The sequence below is a fragment of the Megalops cyprinoides genome, chromosome 2 (assembly GCF_013368585.1).
Source record: "Megalops cyprinoides isolate fMegCyp1 chromosome 2, fMegCyp1.pri, whole genome shotgun sequence".
In the NCBI taxonomy this organism is placed as follows: Eukaryota; Metazoa; Chordata; class Actinopteri; order Elopiformes; family Megalopidae; genus Megalops; species Megalops cyprinoides.
Window position 1 is genome coordinate 9,828,210 of NC_050584.1, and position 13,799 is coordinate 9,842,008.

A 13,799-nucleotide genomic window follows, 5' to 3' on the forward strand; every position below is an offset into this window, starting at 1 on the left:
GATTTTGCTGAAGAGGTGGTATGTTACAAGGTGGCATGGCTGCTTTTTTGACTGCAGTAAAGCACTATATGTCATGTAATTAGGAATCTTCTGAAAAGAGAAATACACAGGCTCTAGCACACCTGTTAATTGGCTTATAAATATTGAAACATTATTGCTATGAAACCCAAGTAAATTATTAACAATTCTCATCATTTTATTTAAATTTTTTTTCAGGGTTTATCATTTCCCATGAACCATTTTATCATCATGAAAGAATGAGCTTCTCTCCTCCTAACCACCCACTGTCAATGCTACAGAGCTTTAGCCATTATTGGCCACTGTGCTTATACTACTATCGCTTACACCAACTTGCACTAACTTGCACCTGGTCCAAGAACACATAGGCCCTTGACAATGTATTTTGTGCTGTGTCCTTTGTGGGTGTCAACAACTAATCAATTACATCTTTGATGGCATTTTACGCATGAGGTCTCAGACTGCAAGAAAGTCCACCAATATCTATTCTGTTTCTGTTTCTTTTACTTTCTGATGAGAGGAAATCATCACATACGCAATTAAAACAGTCACACTACAGCATTAGGAGTCAATATTAATGAAGTAGATCCAGACAGTGTTGTCCATAATTGATTTGTTGCTTCAATTTTCTTGTTTGAGTGCCCATCACTGATGACAGCAATAGACGGAAAGGTGCTGTCAGGGAAGAAGATCAGTTCAGATTACTGCTTAGGTAAAAATGCCAGGTTAGAATTTTCCCCAGCGGTCAGAATCAAGCTGCACATTTGTTTGCATTCACAGTCTCTCGTTTTAATGACTGCTGAACGGATGCTACAGCCACTTACTTTGAATGTGACATCACTCAGTGTTTCAAAAGTTAAAACAGCACGTTATTATATTACACTTTGTGAGAACCAAATGACAACCGTGTCCACAAAAAGGCCACAATTAGCAGGTGTCTGTGTACCACTGAAATTAATTTGTTTCAGATATGTCATGCGTGCAAATGGACAGACACTGCCACACACAGCTGAAGAGAATAGTTTGAAGACAAATGTGTTTTTGAATCACAAAGCCACTGCCACTGTAGTATTCAAATGCTTGGATAGTGCAAAACAGGCCACAGATCCAAGAAGCCAAGGTCTCATGGGAGAAATAGTACCTGAGCTTGTAGCCTCCAACTAAACATTCCTAATATTAAGCAATTCCTTATAAATTATATTTTATTGTTACTTTTATAAGGAATTATACAATTAATACTTAAAATGTTGTAATCAGGAGCATTATTAGACAAAACATTCTCAAGAAAACAAAACAATCCAAACCAAGCCATATTCATCATTTTCCTTTTTCAGAGCACAAGCACTACAGGAATATTATATATCCAACTACATTCACAACAAACAATCACTCTGACTCAGTAATTTGATGTATGGAGCATAAAATTTTGTTCCTCATTTTCCCAATTTCACTCACCAAGAGATCTGCTCTTTTCTATTTAAGAACATAATCAGTGCATTGCAGATACAAATCCTAAATCTAAAAAGGCCACATTCCTTCTTTTTCTGAGATTGTTGGGGTCACAAAATACACTAAAATTTGTCTACACTACATTTTCCACACAATTTTTCTTTACAAAATTATCCTCAGAGTTTACCTTCATCTATTTATTTTCCACATTATCCCCAATGAATCACTGATATGTTGCCCAAAATATTTTATATGTTGAATGTAATGAGCCCATAGTCATACACACTTACATACTTACACACGCTAAGGGGATGACTGAATCATTTTTAGTTGTGTTGGTAAAATAACTGTAAAACCTTCCCTACCCCCTTCAAAAGTGAAATCTTTCAGCTTTAGGGCACATTAAATGTGTTAAATAAATGAAACCCATACTTCCTCATTTTGCAAGACTGGTATTTGTGTATTTGATCTTTTGGAACATGATATGGGAAACTATGAGGAATTGCTTATATTTTTAACATTCAAACCCTAAAAAACTATCCAAGAGAAGGCAATCTCTTTGACGATTATCTATTTTCTTACAAATTTCTGTAGTAATAACCACGTGGCACAGCAGCTAGCTCTAAGATTTCATTTTACCTGAAGGATAGTAAAGAGACTTTGATGCAAATAAAACCTGATAGCCAAAGTTTACTCCACCTAACAACTAAAAGCCCATTGGGATTCACCAAGGACAGGAAACAACACTGCTGCTGTCCGGGGGCATCCAAAGTGAGTTTACACAATTTACTGAACTTCACTGTGAAGGGTACTCTTCCCACTTACAGTAAACATACTGACTGAGCCCTCCGCCTTCATGTAGTCCTTCTGTTCGACTGACTTTATCTCATTATACTCTGGCACACTACAACTCAAATTGAAATTTTACCCATATCATTCTCTTCCCTTCAGACGGCCTACAGTGGAAGTTGGGCTCATCATCTGAACTCCTAACTACAGTCTCCTTTACCGCCAACCCCCAAAAAAAGGTTTATCCAAAGCATTCCATGTCAATAAGCTATAAGTCATTACAGGATTAACATTAACCAGTGACGTATTCACCTCTTAGCATTTCCTTACCCTAAGGACTAGTGGATCCTAGTGGACTATTTCTAAGGGCACCTGAAATACATCTGCGACTGCATGGTTTAACACAGCGTTTCATCTGTGACTGCTGGTGAGAGCGCTGCATGCAACGTTCCAATGAGGTCTGAAAAACAGGACATGTAAAAGTCTCTCCACTATGGATGCCAAAATGGTTAATTAAATAATGTAAGCAAATTTATACTGCTGACGGTTGGCAAAAATAAGAATCTCATGAATTTTAAATGGCATGCTGTTGAAGCATTGAAGCATATCATAATATAGTTTCTGTTAGTTTGTTTAAATTTACATATTAGCTCTGCTTGACACTGGGATGAAAACAAAGAAAGATATTCTCTCTTTTCCCATGCTAAAAAACAAGTGCTGAATTAATACACCTGACAGTCAGGAAATATGTACTGCAATAATAACTGGAATATTCCAGTTACTTGAAGGCTCTGCAGCACCTGTCACATGTTCCACTAGGCACAATAATTGAATAATGGTCTTCAGCTGTACATCCATCACAAAGAAAAATCCAAATGCAAGAGCAGGTCCACCTTTCAATAGTCATCCAACGTGCAACTGGCAACAAGCTTATAAATTGCGTTTACTGCCTGCGTTTCATTCCATTACAGTCAAATGGTAACCCTTTCTGTTGCCTATATCAAAAGAAGCTAGCCCATCATTACCTTCTTGCATAAATAACTATTCTTTATAGACTCTTCAAATTAGATTCTACTGACCAGAGCTTTCACATCCATTGTACACTTAGCCACAAATTAAGACCTCTATACTAAAGATGGGTGCAGACAAAATTAAGTCAAATGACTCAAACTCGGGAACAAAGCACATTTCCAGGAACACACTTGCCTTGATGTGAAGGGTAAACTTTCAGTGAATAACAGGTAGCTTTATCCTAAAAGTAAGCAAATACATACATCAAACCTTGTAACACTGGGTCCTACTGTTCCTACAGGCTTTTACCGGCATCGTTGAGTGATTATTTTTGAAAGCAAAGTGTGGGTGACTTCAAAGAGGGGCCATAATTATATGAAGGCAGGAGAGGTATCCATCACTGTGACACTGATTAGACTGCCACACACATTTTGTGAAGTGTTTATTGTATTTACTGGAAAAATGGGTAAAAAGTTAGATAGGACTGGTTTGATCTTTACATAATGGGGGTGGCTGTCTCTTACCCTGCACCACTTTAAGAGATAAATCAATGAATCAATGATATGCCGATTAATTCATTTTGTATATATCATATAAATAAAATGATTCATTCAATGTAACCATTTGTCAATGACTTTCATCTGTAAAGTTTAATTTTATGCATGGTTAAAATTTAAGCCGTTTTATTTTAAGTAATTTGTTAAGAACTTCAAATGTATCAAATGTATTGAGTAATGCCTTTTAAGGCATCTACAAGCTATCCCAGCAAACAGTGATGACGGTGAGCTTTAAAAGTGCATTTTTCCCAACAACTGACAATAGCAACCATTATTCACCATGAAGGGCTTCACCATGAAGAGGTGAGATTAGGCCTACTGTCTGATTCACTCCACCTCCACCTCTCTGTCAAATGGCAGTCTTATCTACAGGTAGACCCCCTGCCTGATGGTAATGAAGAAGCAGATGGCTGCATATGAATGAATGAGTCCACTGCAGAGCAGCATGTCTTTTGGTAATAAAATACATGAAATAATCATTAGTTTGAGTTTTACATGCATGCTCCGGTCAGATGTAAAAAAAAAAAAAAAAAAAACTACTTGCCGTTATAAAAAGTGCTACTTGCTCGGGTTTTTAGATTGGGTGGGCTTTGCTGTGAATGCGACTTCAGACTACTCATAAGCCAAGTGTAATGGGATGCTGCACTTATCTCATTTGACCATTTTAAGCCACATGTCAGCAGTTACATGAACATCTATACATGTAAAATGGAATATCACTCCCTTGAAAAAATAAACAAAAGTGAACAATTAAAATGATAAATAAACAAAGTTAGTTTGCACAGAAACGATCACTTCTGTGATGGCAACCAGAACAAGCACAAATGAGTCTAGGATATGCTGAATGACATTACCCACCATGGCATTAAATATGCCAAATGTCTGAATAACCATTGTATTCTGAAAATTAATTTTAACTACACTAGACTGTGCAAACATTATGCAAACAAATGATCTATGATTTACTGTTACTGCTGTTTATGGAGGTGCCAACTTCAATGAGCTCTTGGATCTGCGAGTGTTAACTGACAAATCAAAACCGTTTGTTAAACTGAATACAAGTCATTCATAAAGAATTACTTATACAATGTCATAATCCATATAAAACAGTTAATCACCGTCCTTTTTTAAATCCACAAAATGTGGTTCGTTATTCACTTTGTAAATGGTGTCCTTCACAGCAACCAACACTCTCAATGGAATTACTAAGGTTGTTAATTAAATGTTGCGGCCCATCAAAAAATATTTATTTAATTAGCTTTTTCCCTTGTGCAACCCTCTTGGAATCACTGTGGCAATTTCTGTAGTCGTGCAAGAGCACTGAAGAAGGTGAGTGCATTACGATGTATCTGATACACTCACAAACAGCCAACGGATATTTTTCACACAACATGTTCCAACAACGCTCCACAATGAAGTAGCACCAGGACAGGTGGAGGACAGGTATCTTCCCACTGACATCAGCAGAGGAGCAACAGGTACCTGACAAGTCACAGGAGGCATGGGAATGGGGAGAAAATGAGATCCTATCGACATACCGACCCCTATCCCGCTGCAGCAAAGATCATTTTTTCTTTGGCTGTGGGCTGCTGGTCATTTTCAGATGACGGCACAGCTGGGATTGAACCCGGGCTATGAGGCTCAGCCTCTGCTCCAGATGAGCCACCAAGGATCCCTATTTACCATTTATTTTTAATCATACATACCCTGCAAATGTTTTATGACCACCTCCCTTATGATGCTGTACTAGCATGTAAAAGAGTAAGCCTTGCTTAAATTCATAATTTCAAATTAAGGCTAAAGAACATGGTTGAGTCATAATTCAGAGAAAGCTTTCAGTGATACAGGCGCAGCAATTTTATTCACAGCATGCAATGCTCAAATCTCACCAAAGTGGTATCTTATAGATAGACTTGCTTGAGGCATCATTCTCACACAGATTTTTTAAGTGATCTAAAAGCAAGTAAATGATAATTGTCCAATGGGGAAAAAAACAACTTTTGTCTAGTGGCACAACAAAGCATCCCCCACCACACCATGACATCATGTACTTTAAGGAATTAATTTTCTGCTCAAACCAACTGCAGTGCCTTCCGTTCTTACCACTAACCTGGACAAGTATTACTTCATCTCTCACACATTGTGATGGACACTGAAATGAACAATTTTTTTGCTCTTTTGAATAGGTTTGTGAACAAAGCAGGAAAATCCATGAAGCACAATGGCTTGTGTTTGACAGCTTTAAGTGCTTTCCACAAACACTAGTAGTGCCTTTCCCTGGCTTCGGCTTGTCTAAGGTGTGCAGTGACATAGTGTCTCTCCAATAAGCTAGTGTGTTTCCTGGTAAACCAGCCAAGAGAGATCGAACTAGACCTTAAATAATTTACAACAAACACTACAGGTACCTGGATAATCAATGTCTCTCCACTGAGAGGGAAACCCAGGACCTCCAGTATACACAAAAAAGAAAATAAACGAAAAGACACCTTTGTGATGTGCCATCATGTGAAACACTGACAAATATATCATCATTTTGAGTCTGGGAGCAGCTCGCAACATGCAATTTGTCTGAGAAAGAACTGAGAGATCATGATTTCTGAAAATAAACACTTTTTTCCCCATACTGCTCATTTCACATTCAGATCTTCAGCCAAAATCTGTAGCTTTTGAAAGTGGCATTGTTTATATATATTGTGTGACATTTAATTAAAATAAAAATTGTAACCTTTATGCAATTTTTTCATCCAAAGCTGATTAGAAAATTAAGTCACACAGGTAAAGCATGGGAGTGTCATTTAATTAATTAAATTGCAAATGTCTCCCGTCTCATAACTCTTTGAATTGGCTTATTTTCAGCAAAACGCACCTTGATAATAGTTTGACCTTAATCTCTAATCTCAATGAAATCTCAGACCTGCTTCACTAAAGATCTGACCAGCCTCAAGATCATAATCCCCTTGCTAACTCAAAATGTCAAAACAACTTAAACAGAATCTCAAATACAAGCCTCCTCCCTGTCTTCACCCTCCCTCCTACACTCCAAAATGACCTTTCTCATGTATTTTAAGAATGGAATACCATCTCTGCCAAGTTGAATCTAGTCACTTAGACTTTTCGTGTTAGGCTACGGTCTTCCAACCTCTCTCTTTATCTTTCCATTGTGAAGGGAGGGGAGCTGGCAATACAACATATAGAGGGTGCACCCATTTGCGCATTTCTTAATGTCAAAAACACTACCATTTTGGATCTATGGAAATACAGTTTCATACTGTGGCAAGTCGTGATACTGTGGCAACTGTTCAGATGATGTGCTAAGGTTACGTTAAGGTTGGTGGAAGTAGCACCTTGTGTAATTTGAAGCAAAACCATGGGAACTGTGGAGGGTCCACACAAACTAGATATGGGCATCTAGATGTAGAATTTGGTTCTTCAGGGACATGGTAACCCACAGATTATGGATCAGTGACCTTGCAGAAAATGAGTATCTGTGAATCAAATGTCATAGTGCAAATGGCCAGTGAGGGATTTGTTTCAGTATATAAAGACAGGTTCATAACATGTTTCTAAAAAGTCAGCTTGCTTGAGGGCATTCAATTCAACCACATGGAAAAAGCTATGGCTTGAATGGCATTCAAACTTTATATGCAGCACAGTTGCACCTGTTCAGCCATTATTGTTAAGTTGAGAAAATATGTCATGTACCCACCAAATAAATCTGGTCACTATGTACAACAGTATTTACAATAACAAAGTAACTAACCGAAGCAAAGCAACTAACTAGCTATCAATGAAAAAAAGCATGAGAAAGGAAACACTGGCCTTCTAACTAGCAGGATAGTGAGTTAGACATAGACACCACTATTAATAGCTGTTAAGTGAATAGTTTTTGCCTGCCATTTCCTATTGTATAAACTTAGACTTATAAAAAGGCAAAAAACACCACATTCCTAGTTAAGGCTGCTCAGTTGAATCCTTCTTTATAATAAATAAGTGCCAGGTTTCACCTCGCTATTCTCCATTTTACTCCAACTACACTACGCTCCACTATTTTTGGGTTATCAGGTCAGTAAACACATGATTCAATCTGACTCAACAAATGAATCGATGTGCTGCCTTTTCATGAAGAAACACATGAGAAAATTATGTTTGTGAACCAATAATGGACCTTTGGCATTCTAAGAAACTAAACTGGTGGGTTACTAGTGTTCTGCTGGGTAAAGCAAGAGTCATTTGTCGCCTGGTGGAGATATGGACTGTCAAAAACTGCCCAACCCTCCCTGAAACCTGTAATCCTTAGTGGCAGGATATCGGAAGTAAAGTTGAGGCCCCATTTCTAACAAGTTTGTTTAATGTGAGCTTAGAAGCAGCTCAGCCTTCTGCCAAAGACTATAATCATCACCACCCATCAGTAAACACTGGACTACACCACTGGGCTACTCAGATAGGGACTCTCTTCCCAACAGCCCGAATGCTAGAATCTTCACATGGCACAGTAAGAAAGAAAATATACAATTTTCCCTCTATCTTGAGAAAATTCTTAATCTCATCACTTCAAAGAACCAATTAACCAATGCAGTTTAACATTTTAAGGATTAGCATATGTAATGTAAAAGAAGAAGAATACACATACTATACAATAATACACATTTATGTGTAATATATTGAGTATAGTATATTTTCATATGACGTTGTAATAGACAATACTACTGCACTCATTCTTCAAGCAAAAATATCAGATGGTAAATGTGGAGTGGTATGGGCTGGGGCAGTGAATAACATTACTGCATCAAATCATGCGATAAAATCTTGCTAGCTTCTTTTTTATTTCTAACGTTGACACATTTACACACATTTAGCCTTGGCAGACACTCTAGTCTGGAGCAACTTACAAAAGTGCACTCAGGAGGGCTGGACATTAGCTGTACACATACTAAAACATTAATGCCATCCTTGAAATGTAGTGCCACTGTGGGAAACACTGCCACAATGGGACTAAGTGTTGTCAAAGCATACAATATTAAGCATAAACCTTGAGTCTTTAAATGCCAGAGGTTTCTTTTGTCACAATACTTATTGCTAATGCCACTGCAAATGCTTGAGGTGCCTCAAGGCTTTCCTCTTCTAGTTGAAACGACTATCAATTGAACAGCTACTAGTTCATCTAAGTGTTAGGAGGAGGAGGTGTCAGAGTATGGAGAGCCCAGATGTGCTCAGAATACATGGGCTTTTAATTTGCAATGGAAAATGGATGGTGAACATGCAGTTCTGACAACAGTAGGGAGGTCATTCCATCGGGTAGAGCTGGAATGTGAACATCCTACTCAATGCTCATTGACCAATCCAGGAGGGAAACATCTGACGTTCAGAGGTAGCAAAGTGATGTGGTATGGCAGGAGAGTAGTGATCTGATGAAAGACTGTAAGTATGGGGGTACAGTTTTTGTTACAGCTCAGGAGCACAGAACCAAAGTTTTGAATTTTAACTGAGCCGTATCAGGTCGCCAACGTAGAGAGGTGAAAAGAGGTGTGACATGAGAGTATTTTGGTACAGTGCATTCAGAAAGTATTCAGACTCCTTCACTTTTTTCACATTTTGTTATGTTGCAGCCTAATGCTAAAATCATTTACATTCATTTTTTCACTCATCAATCTACACTCAGTGCCCCATGATGACAAAGCAAAAACAGGATTTCAGAATTTTTTTTGCAAATTAATTAAAAATAAAAAAAATGAAATATCACAATTAGTTATAGGAAATTGACAGATCTTATGGATGGTGTTGAGTATGAATCTGCAGCTCTGTGTCACTGCTGCTATTTTGATGCAGAAGGAGAGGCAAGTTTCAGGCACCACCCCCAGGTTCTTGGTGGTCTGGGATGATGAGTCATGTTGTCACATGGCATAAATCCAAACATCTGATGTTTTACTAAACCCGGGAAAATGTCAAACATTCACATTCGATCTACAAGCCAGGCTACGAATGGATGAATAACTGACATATGAACATATGAACAAACACTACAAATAATATGTTAACAAATAACATGTAAGCTGTTTCTCGCTATTGTTTTAATTCAGCATTGCACTTTTGTTTGTTTTTTTTTGTGTTTGGTGTATTGTATAGATACAGTGTAATATTTTCAGTAAAAACATTATGTCACTTTAAAAATAGAAAAATGTCAAGAGAATCTGAAACAGTTTGAGGTTACACAATTTTTTTTCCAAAAGGTTTTTTCATTGAAAAACAAGATGTAATTAGTATGGAGAAAAGGTCAGGAGAATGTTCTTGTTCAGTAAATCATGATTCAAATTCTGATTGGTCTAATTTGTAAAAATCTTCCAGATGTCAAAATATTGTCTGAACAGAGTCTAATATAGTTTGCAAAAGTGTTATTTTACATGCGATGAAAATTAGGCCACTGGAAATATTAACTACTTGTTAATGTGCGTATTATAGGCAGTTGACTTTCTGGCTTCCAACAGTCAAGTCCTTATATACCATTTAAACATCATTAGCAATTTGATGCTTGATATCTTTAGGTGCACAGCAAGGGCAGATAGAAGCTGCTGTTATCTCTCAAGAATAAGAAAAAACATACAGTAACCAATTTAATTCACCAAATCCATTCCTGTTTGCACAGAGTATAGTCCTTGTCTGTCTGTTTGTCACCTGACTACACCTGATGAAATCTTACAAAAAAAAACAACTATGCCATGCCCAGTATTTTTAAATGATCTTCAAATGCACTTCATTTGCACTTTATTTGTCACATTCACATTTATTTTGATGATAAATGAAAAGTGTTCTTGGGACTTCTTAGAGTGACAGAAATATGTTGAGAAAACTGTAATGTTTCTCTAAATAGTAGGTTTTTCTCCATGCCATGCCTGGGCATGCCTGACAGTAAATGTGACCACACTGGCCCTTAATTCTGAAGCCAAAGGCCAGTAACCAGACCATAACAGGAACAGCATGGAGAGGATTTGATCGTGTGGTGACCTAATTTTGAAGAGGGTTTGATACCAACATGACGCACAGCTAGATCCTGACTAATAATAAGCATATATTCTTGTCTTCAGATCTGAATGTGTTCTATTTATGAAGCAGTGCATTTATAAAAGCCTTAGGGAGTCCAGGAGTCCCTTAAAGACTTTAAAAACATGCTTAGTCTGAGCATCGTACATGGTTTATATTTTACATGTAGGGGTACATGCATGACAGTAATGCTTCACGTGACAGAAACACAAGTACAGATGTATAGATGTACCATTGTTTACTTATTTTGGATATGAAGTTTTCAGGCCATGTTTCTGCTTTTAAGTCATTGATGGTTACACAGAACAAAGTGCCTTTCCGATTTGTACGTCATTAAAGTAACACACAGTAGGACATGGTCACGGTGTCACCATTAATATGTAACACTTGGCTATGTCTGGTTTTTTTAAACAGGTGGCAGGCAGGGGACAACTTAATTATTGAGCTCAAGTAAGCATGGCTTGTATATTACTAACAGCTGACACAGGGACACAAAGGCTCACAAAAGCATTTTGGGGAATGGTCAAGACCACTTGGATGTGGACTATGTACCACTACTGTAGCCATGAAAGACTGTCTCCAGCCAATAGCCTTACAGTTCATCATCCTTATATTCCTCTTCCAAGTCTCTGATTTAATATGTTATCAATCCTTTTTGTAAGTTGGTGAGTGGTATTCTTTTTTGTATCACTGTGGACAATATTTGGGAAGACTAGAAGGAAACTGAATTATTTACTGTATTTGTCTTTGAGATCCTTAATGCATGACTATCACACTGTATTAAAGGACTACTATTATCTGTTACTATTACTTGTATTAGCTGAATTTTGTATCATGCAATATTGTTATAATAAGTTGTGTACATGTACTATAGTGTTGACCAAACATAATAAAGGGGTGTATTGTGTGTGCACAGCTTTTGCCTTCCTGAAGAGCACAACAGCACTGCTGCTCCTGGGACTTGGAACTAGATGGCTTATCATGGTCTTCCAAAACATTTTTGAAAGCTGTATACAATTATGATAAGAGTTAATGATGTTGCATTCACGCTAAGGTGGCTGAAACCCTAAGGCACACAATGCAAATCTAGAGGGTTTCCCCTTTGTAATTTAGCCCTTTGCTGTCATGTTTCCATAACTGACTTTTCCTTCTGTTGCTATGTCAGGCCTATTTGCCATTCTTCCACACTATCCAATACACTTCAGTGACTATTTCTCAATGCAACATGCAACAATGCAGCATTTTTGGTCTACCATTAGACCTCATACAATTCCTCTGTTCTCACAGTACATGTAATGTCATGTAAATTGCAGGGGTGTTTCTGACAAGAACTATTTTCTTCTGGTTAAATCCAGTAACACAATTTTGTAGAAACTTATTAAAGCATGTGGTGCCAACTTTGTTAGTGCATTAATGTCATATTAGGGACACTTTGTGCAAATCAGAGGGCAAAAATCCTGTGGTCACTTCAAGTATTGGGTGTCACATAAATCTTGAAAGCTCTCAGCTGCATGACTTCATCTGTGTGCTTCAATATACTGGAAGACACAGCAATGTATGTGAGGGTATCGAAAATTTTATACAATATACATTAACAAGAATATTAAAAAATCCCTTACATGTACAGGGCTTCAAGCAGCTCAGGTGGCAAGGTGTTCACTATGAGCATCGGCTGACCCCTGCAGCCTGGGTGTGAAACCAGCTGTGTCTTTTGCCGGCGGCCGATAACACCCAATAGCAAACGAAATTGGATTCGTTCTGCCCGGGAGAGGGGTGGGTAGGCTGGACAGGGCTTTCTCATTTCCCCAGTCCCAGACATCCTGTGATTTTTCAGGCACCTGCGAATTGTTCAGATGATGTCAGTGGAGTAGTGCCTATCCTCCAATGAGCACTCGCGAAACTGCAGGGAACTGTGCGATTTGTAGTGTGAACAATTCTCGTTAGTTGCTGTATTGTATCTAAGGGTTGAATTTGTCGCACTTCAGGGCTCCTTGCAGGAGAGCAGAGGTTGTTTGAAATGAGCCTTGTATATAACTGGCAATGCCAAAACAGGGGTTGATAAAGTTGGAAAAAATATTTTGAAAGACCCTGACACTCTATTGCAATGTTTCAAAGTTAACTGAAGCTGAAGTTAGTACATTTATGCTCCACAAGGCCTTGCCAGAGAATCCCTCACTGGTCATATTCAGCGGGAAAAAAATAATTATTGTAAGTACATACAGATCTTCACTTAAACTATAATTACTATTATTAGTACACCCAGGGACTTCACAGCAGGTTTGACCTGAGGTCCTGAAAGTTGCATTGAACACAGATTGCATAGTCTTTCAAAGCACGTTAATAGACACTTCGTCAAAATGAAAGTATTCAAACAAAAAGAAAGTGCTCACAGTGATTTTGTTGATCTTGTAACCTCTCATGCAGGTGGTAATTTTATGTTTTCAGGCAAAAATTCAATCTATATTTACTGTGAATGAAAACAAACACAATGAATTCAATGTTTGAAATATAATTTCTGGTCCAGCTCTTCAGTAGTTTTCCCAGACTTGATACTATTTTATTTCATGAGGGGTTCTAAACAGGGGATGTGAATTTCTTACAGATGTGACTTTAGCTAAAGAAAAAAATAAATAAACATGAAACAATGCAAATAACTGCAAATATATAACTCTGACAATAGGACAAATTTGACCTCTACCTCTCCCCATGAAATATCACATTTAAAAAGCAATCAGTACTTATAATAAAACAATCCTTTCATTTACCAACTGTTTGGTTGTTTAAACAAGCGTGAGCTTGAGAATATTTCATATTTCATTTTATGAACAGTTTTAAACTTTTCACAGTAATGACAAGAAATGGTACAGAAAAATGTCAGGGAGCTGACATGTTGTGTGTAGAGCTGATAAGTTTCAACAAGGAGGCCAAACACACAAGGGA

General features: G+C 37.7%; 1 protein-coding gene across 1 annotated transcript in view; it reads right to left on the minus strand.

Moving 5' to 3' along the window:
* xylb (xylulokinase homolog (H. influenzae)) overlaps positions 1–13,799 on the minus strand; it is a 64,861-nt gene that overhangs the window by 27,574 nt on the left and 23,488 nt on the right. The window lies entirely within an intron of this gene.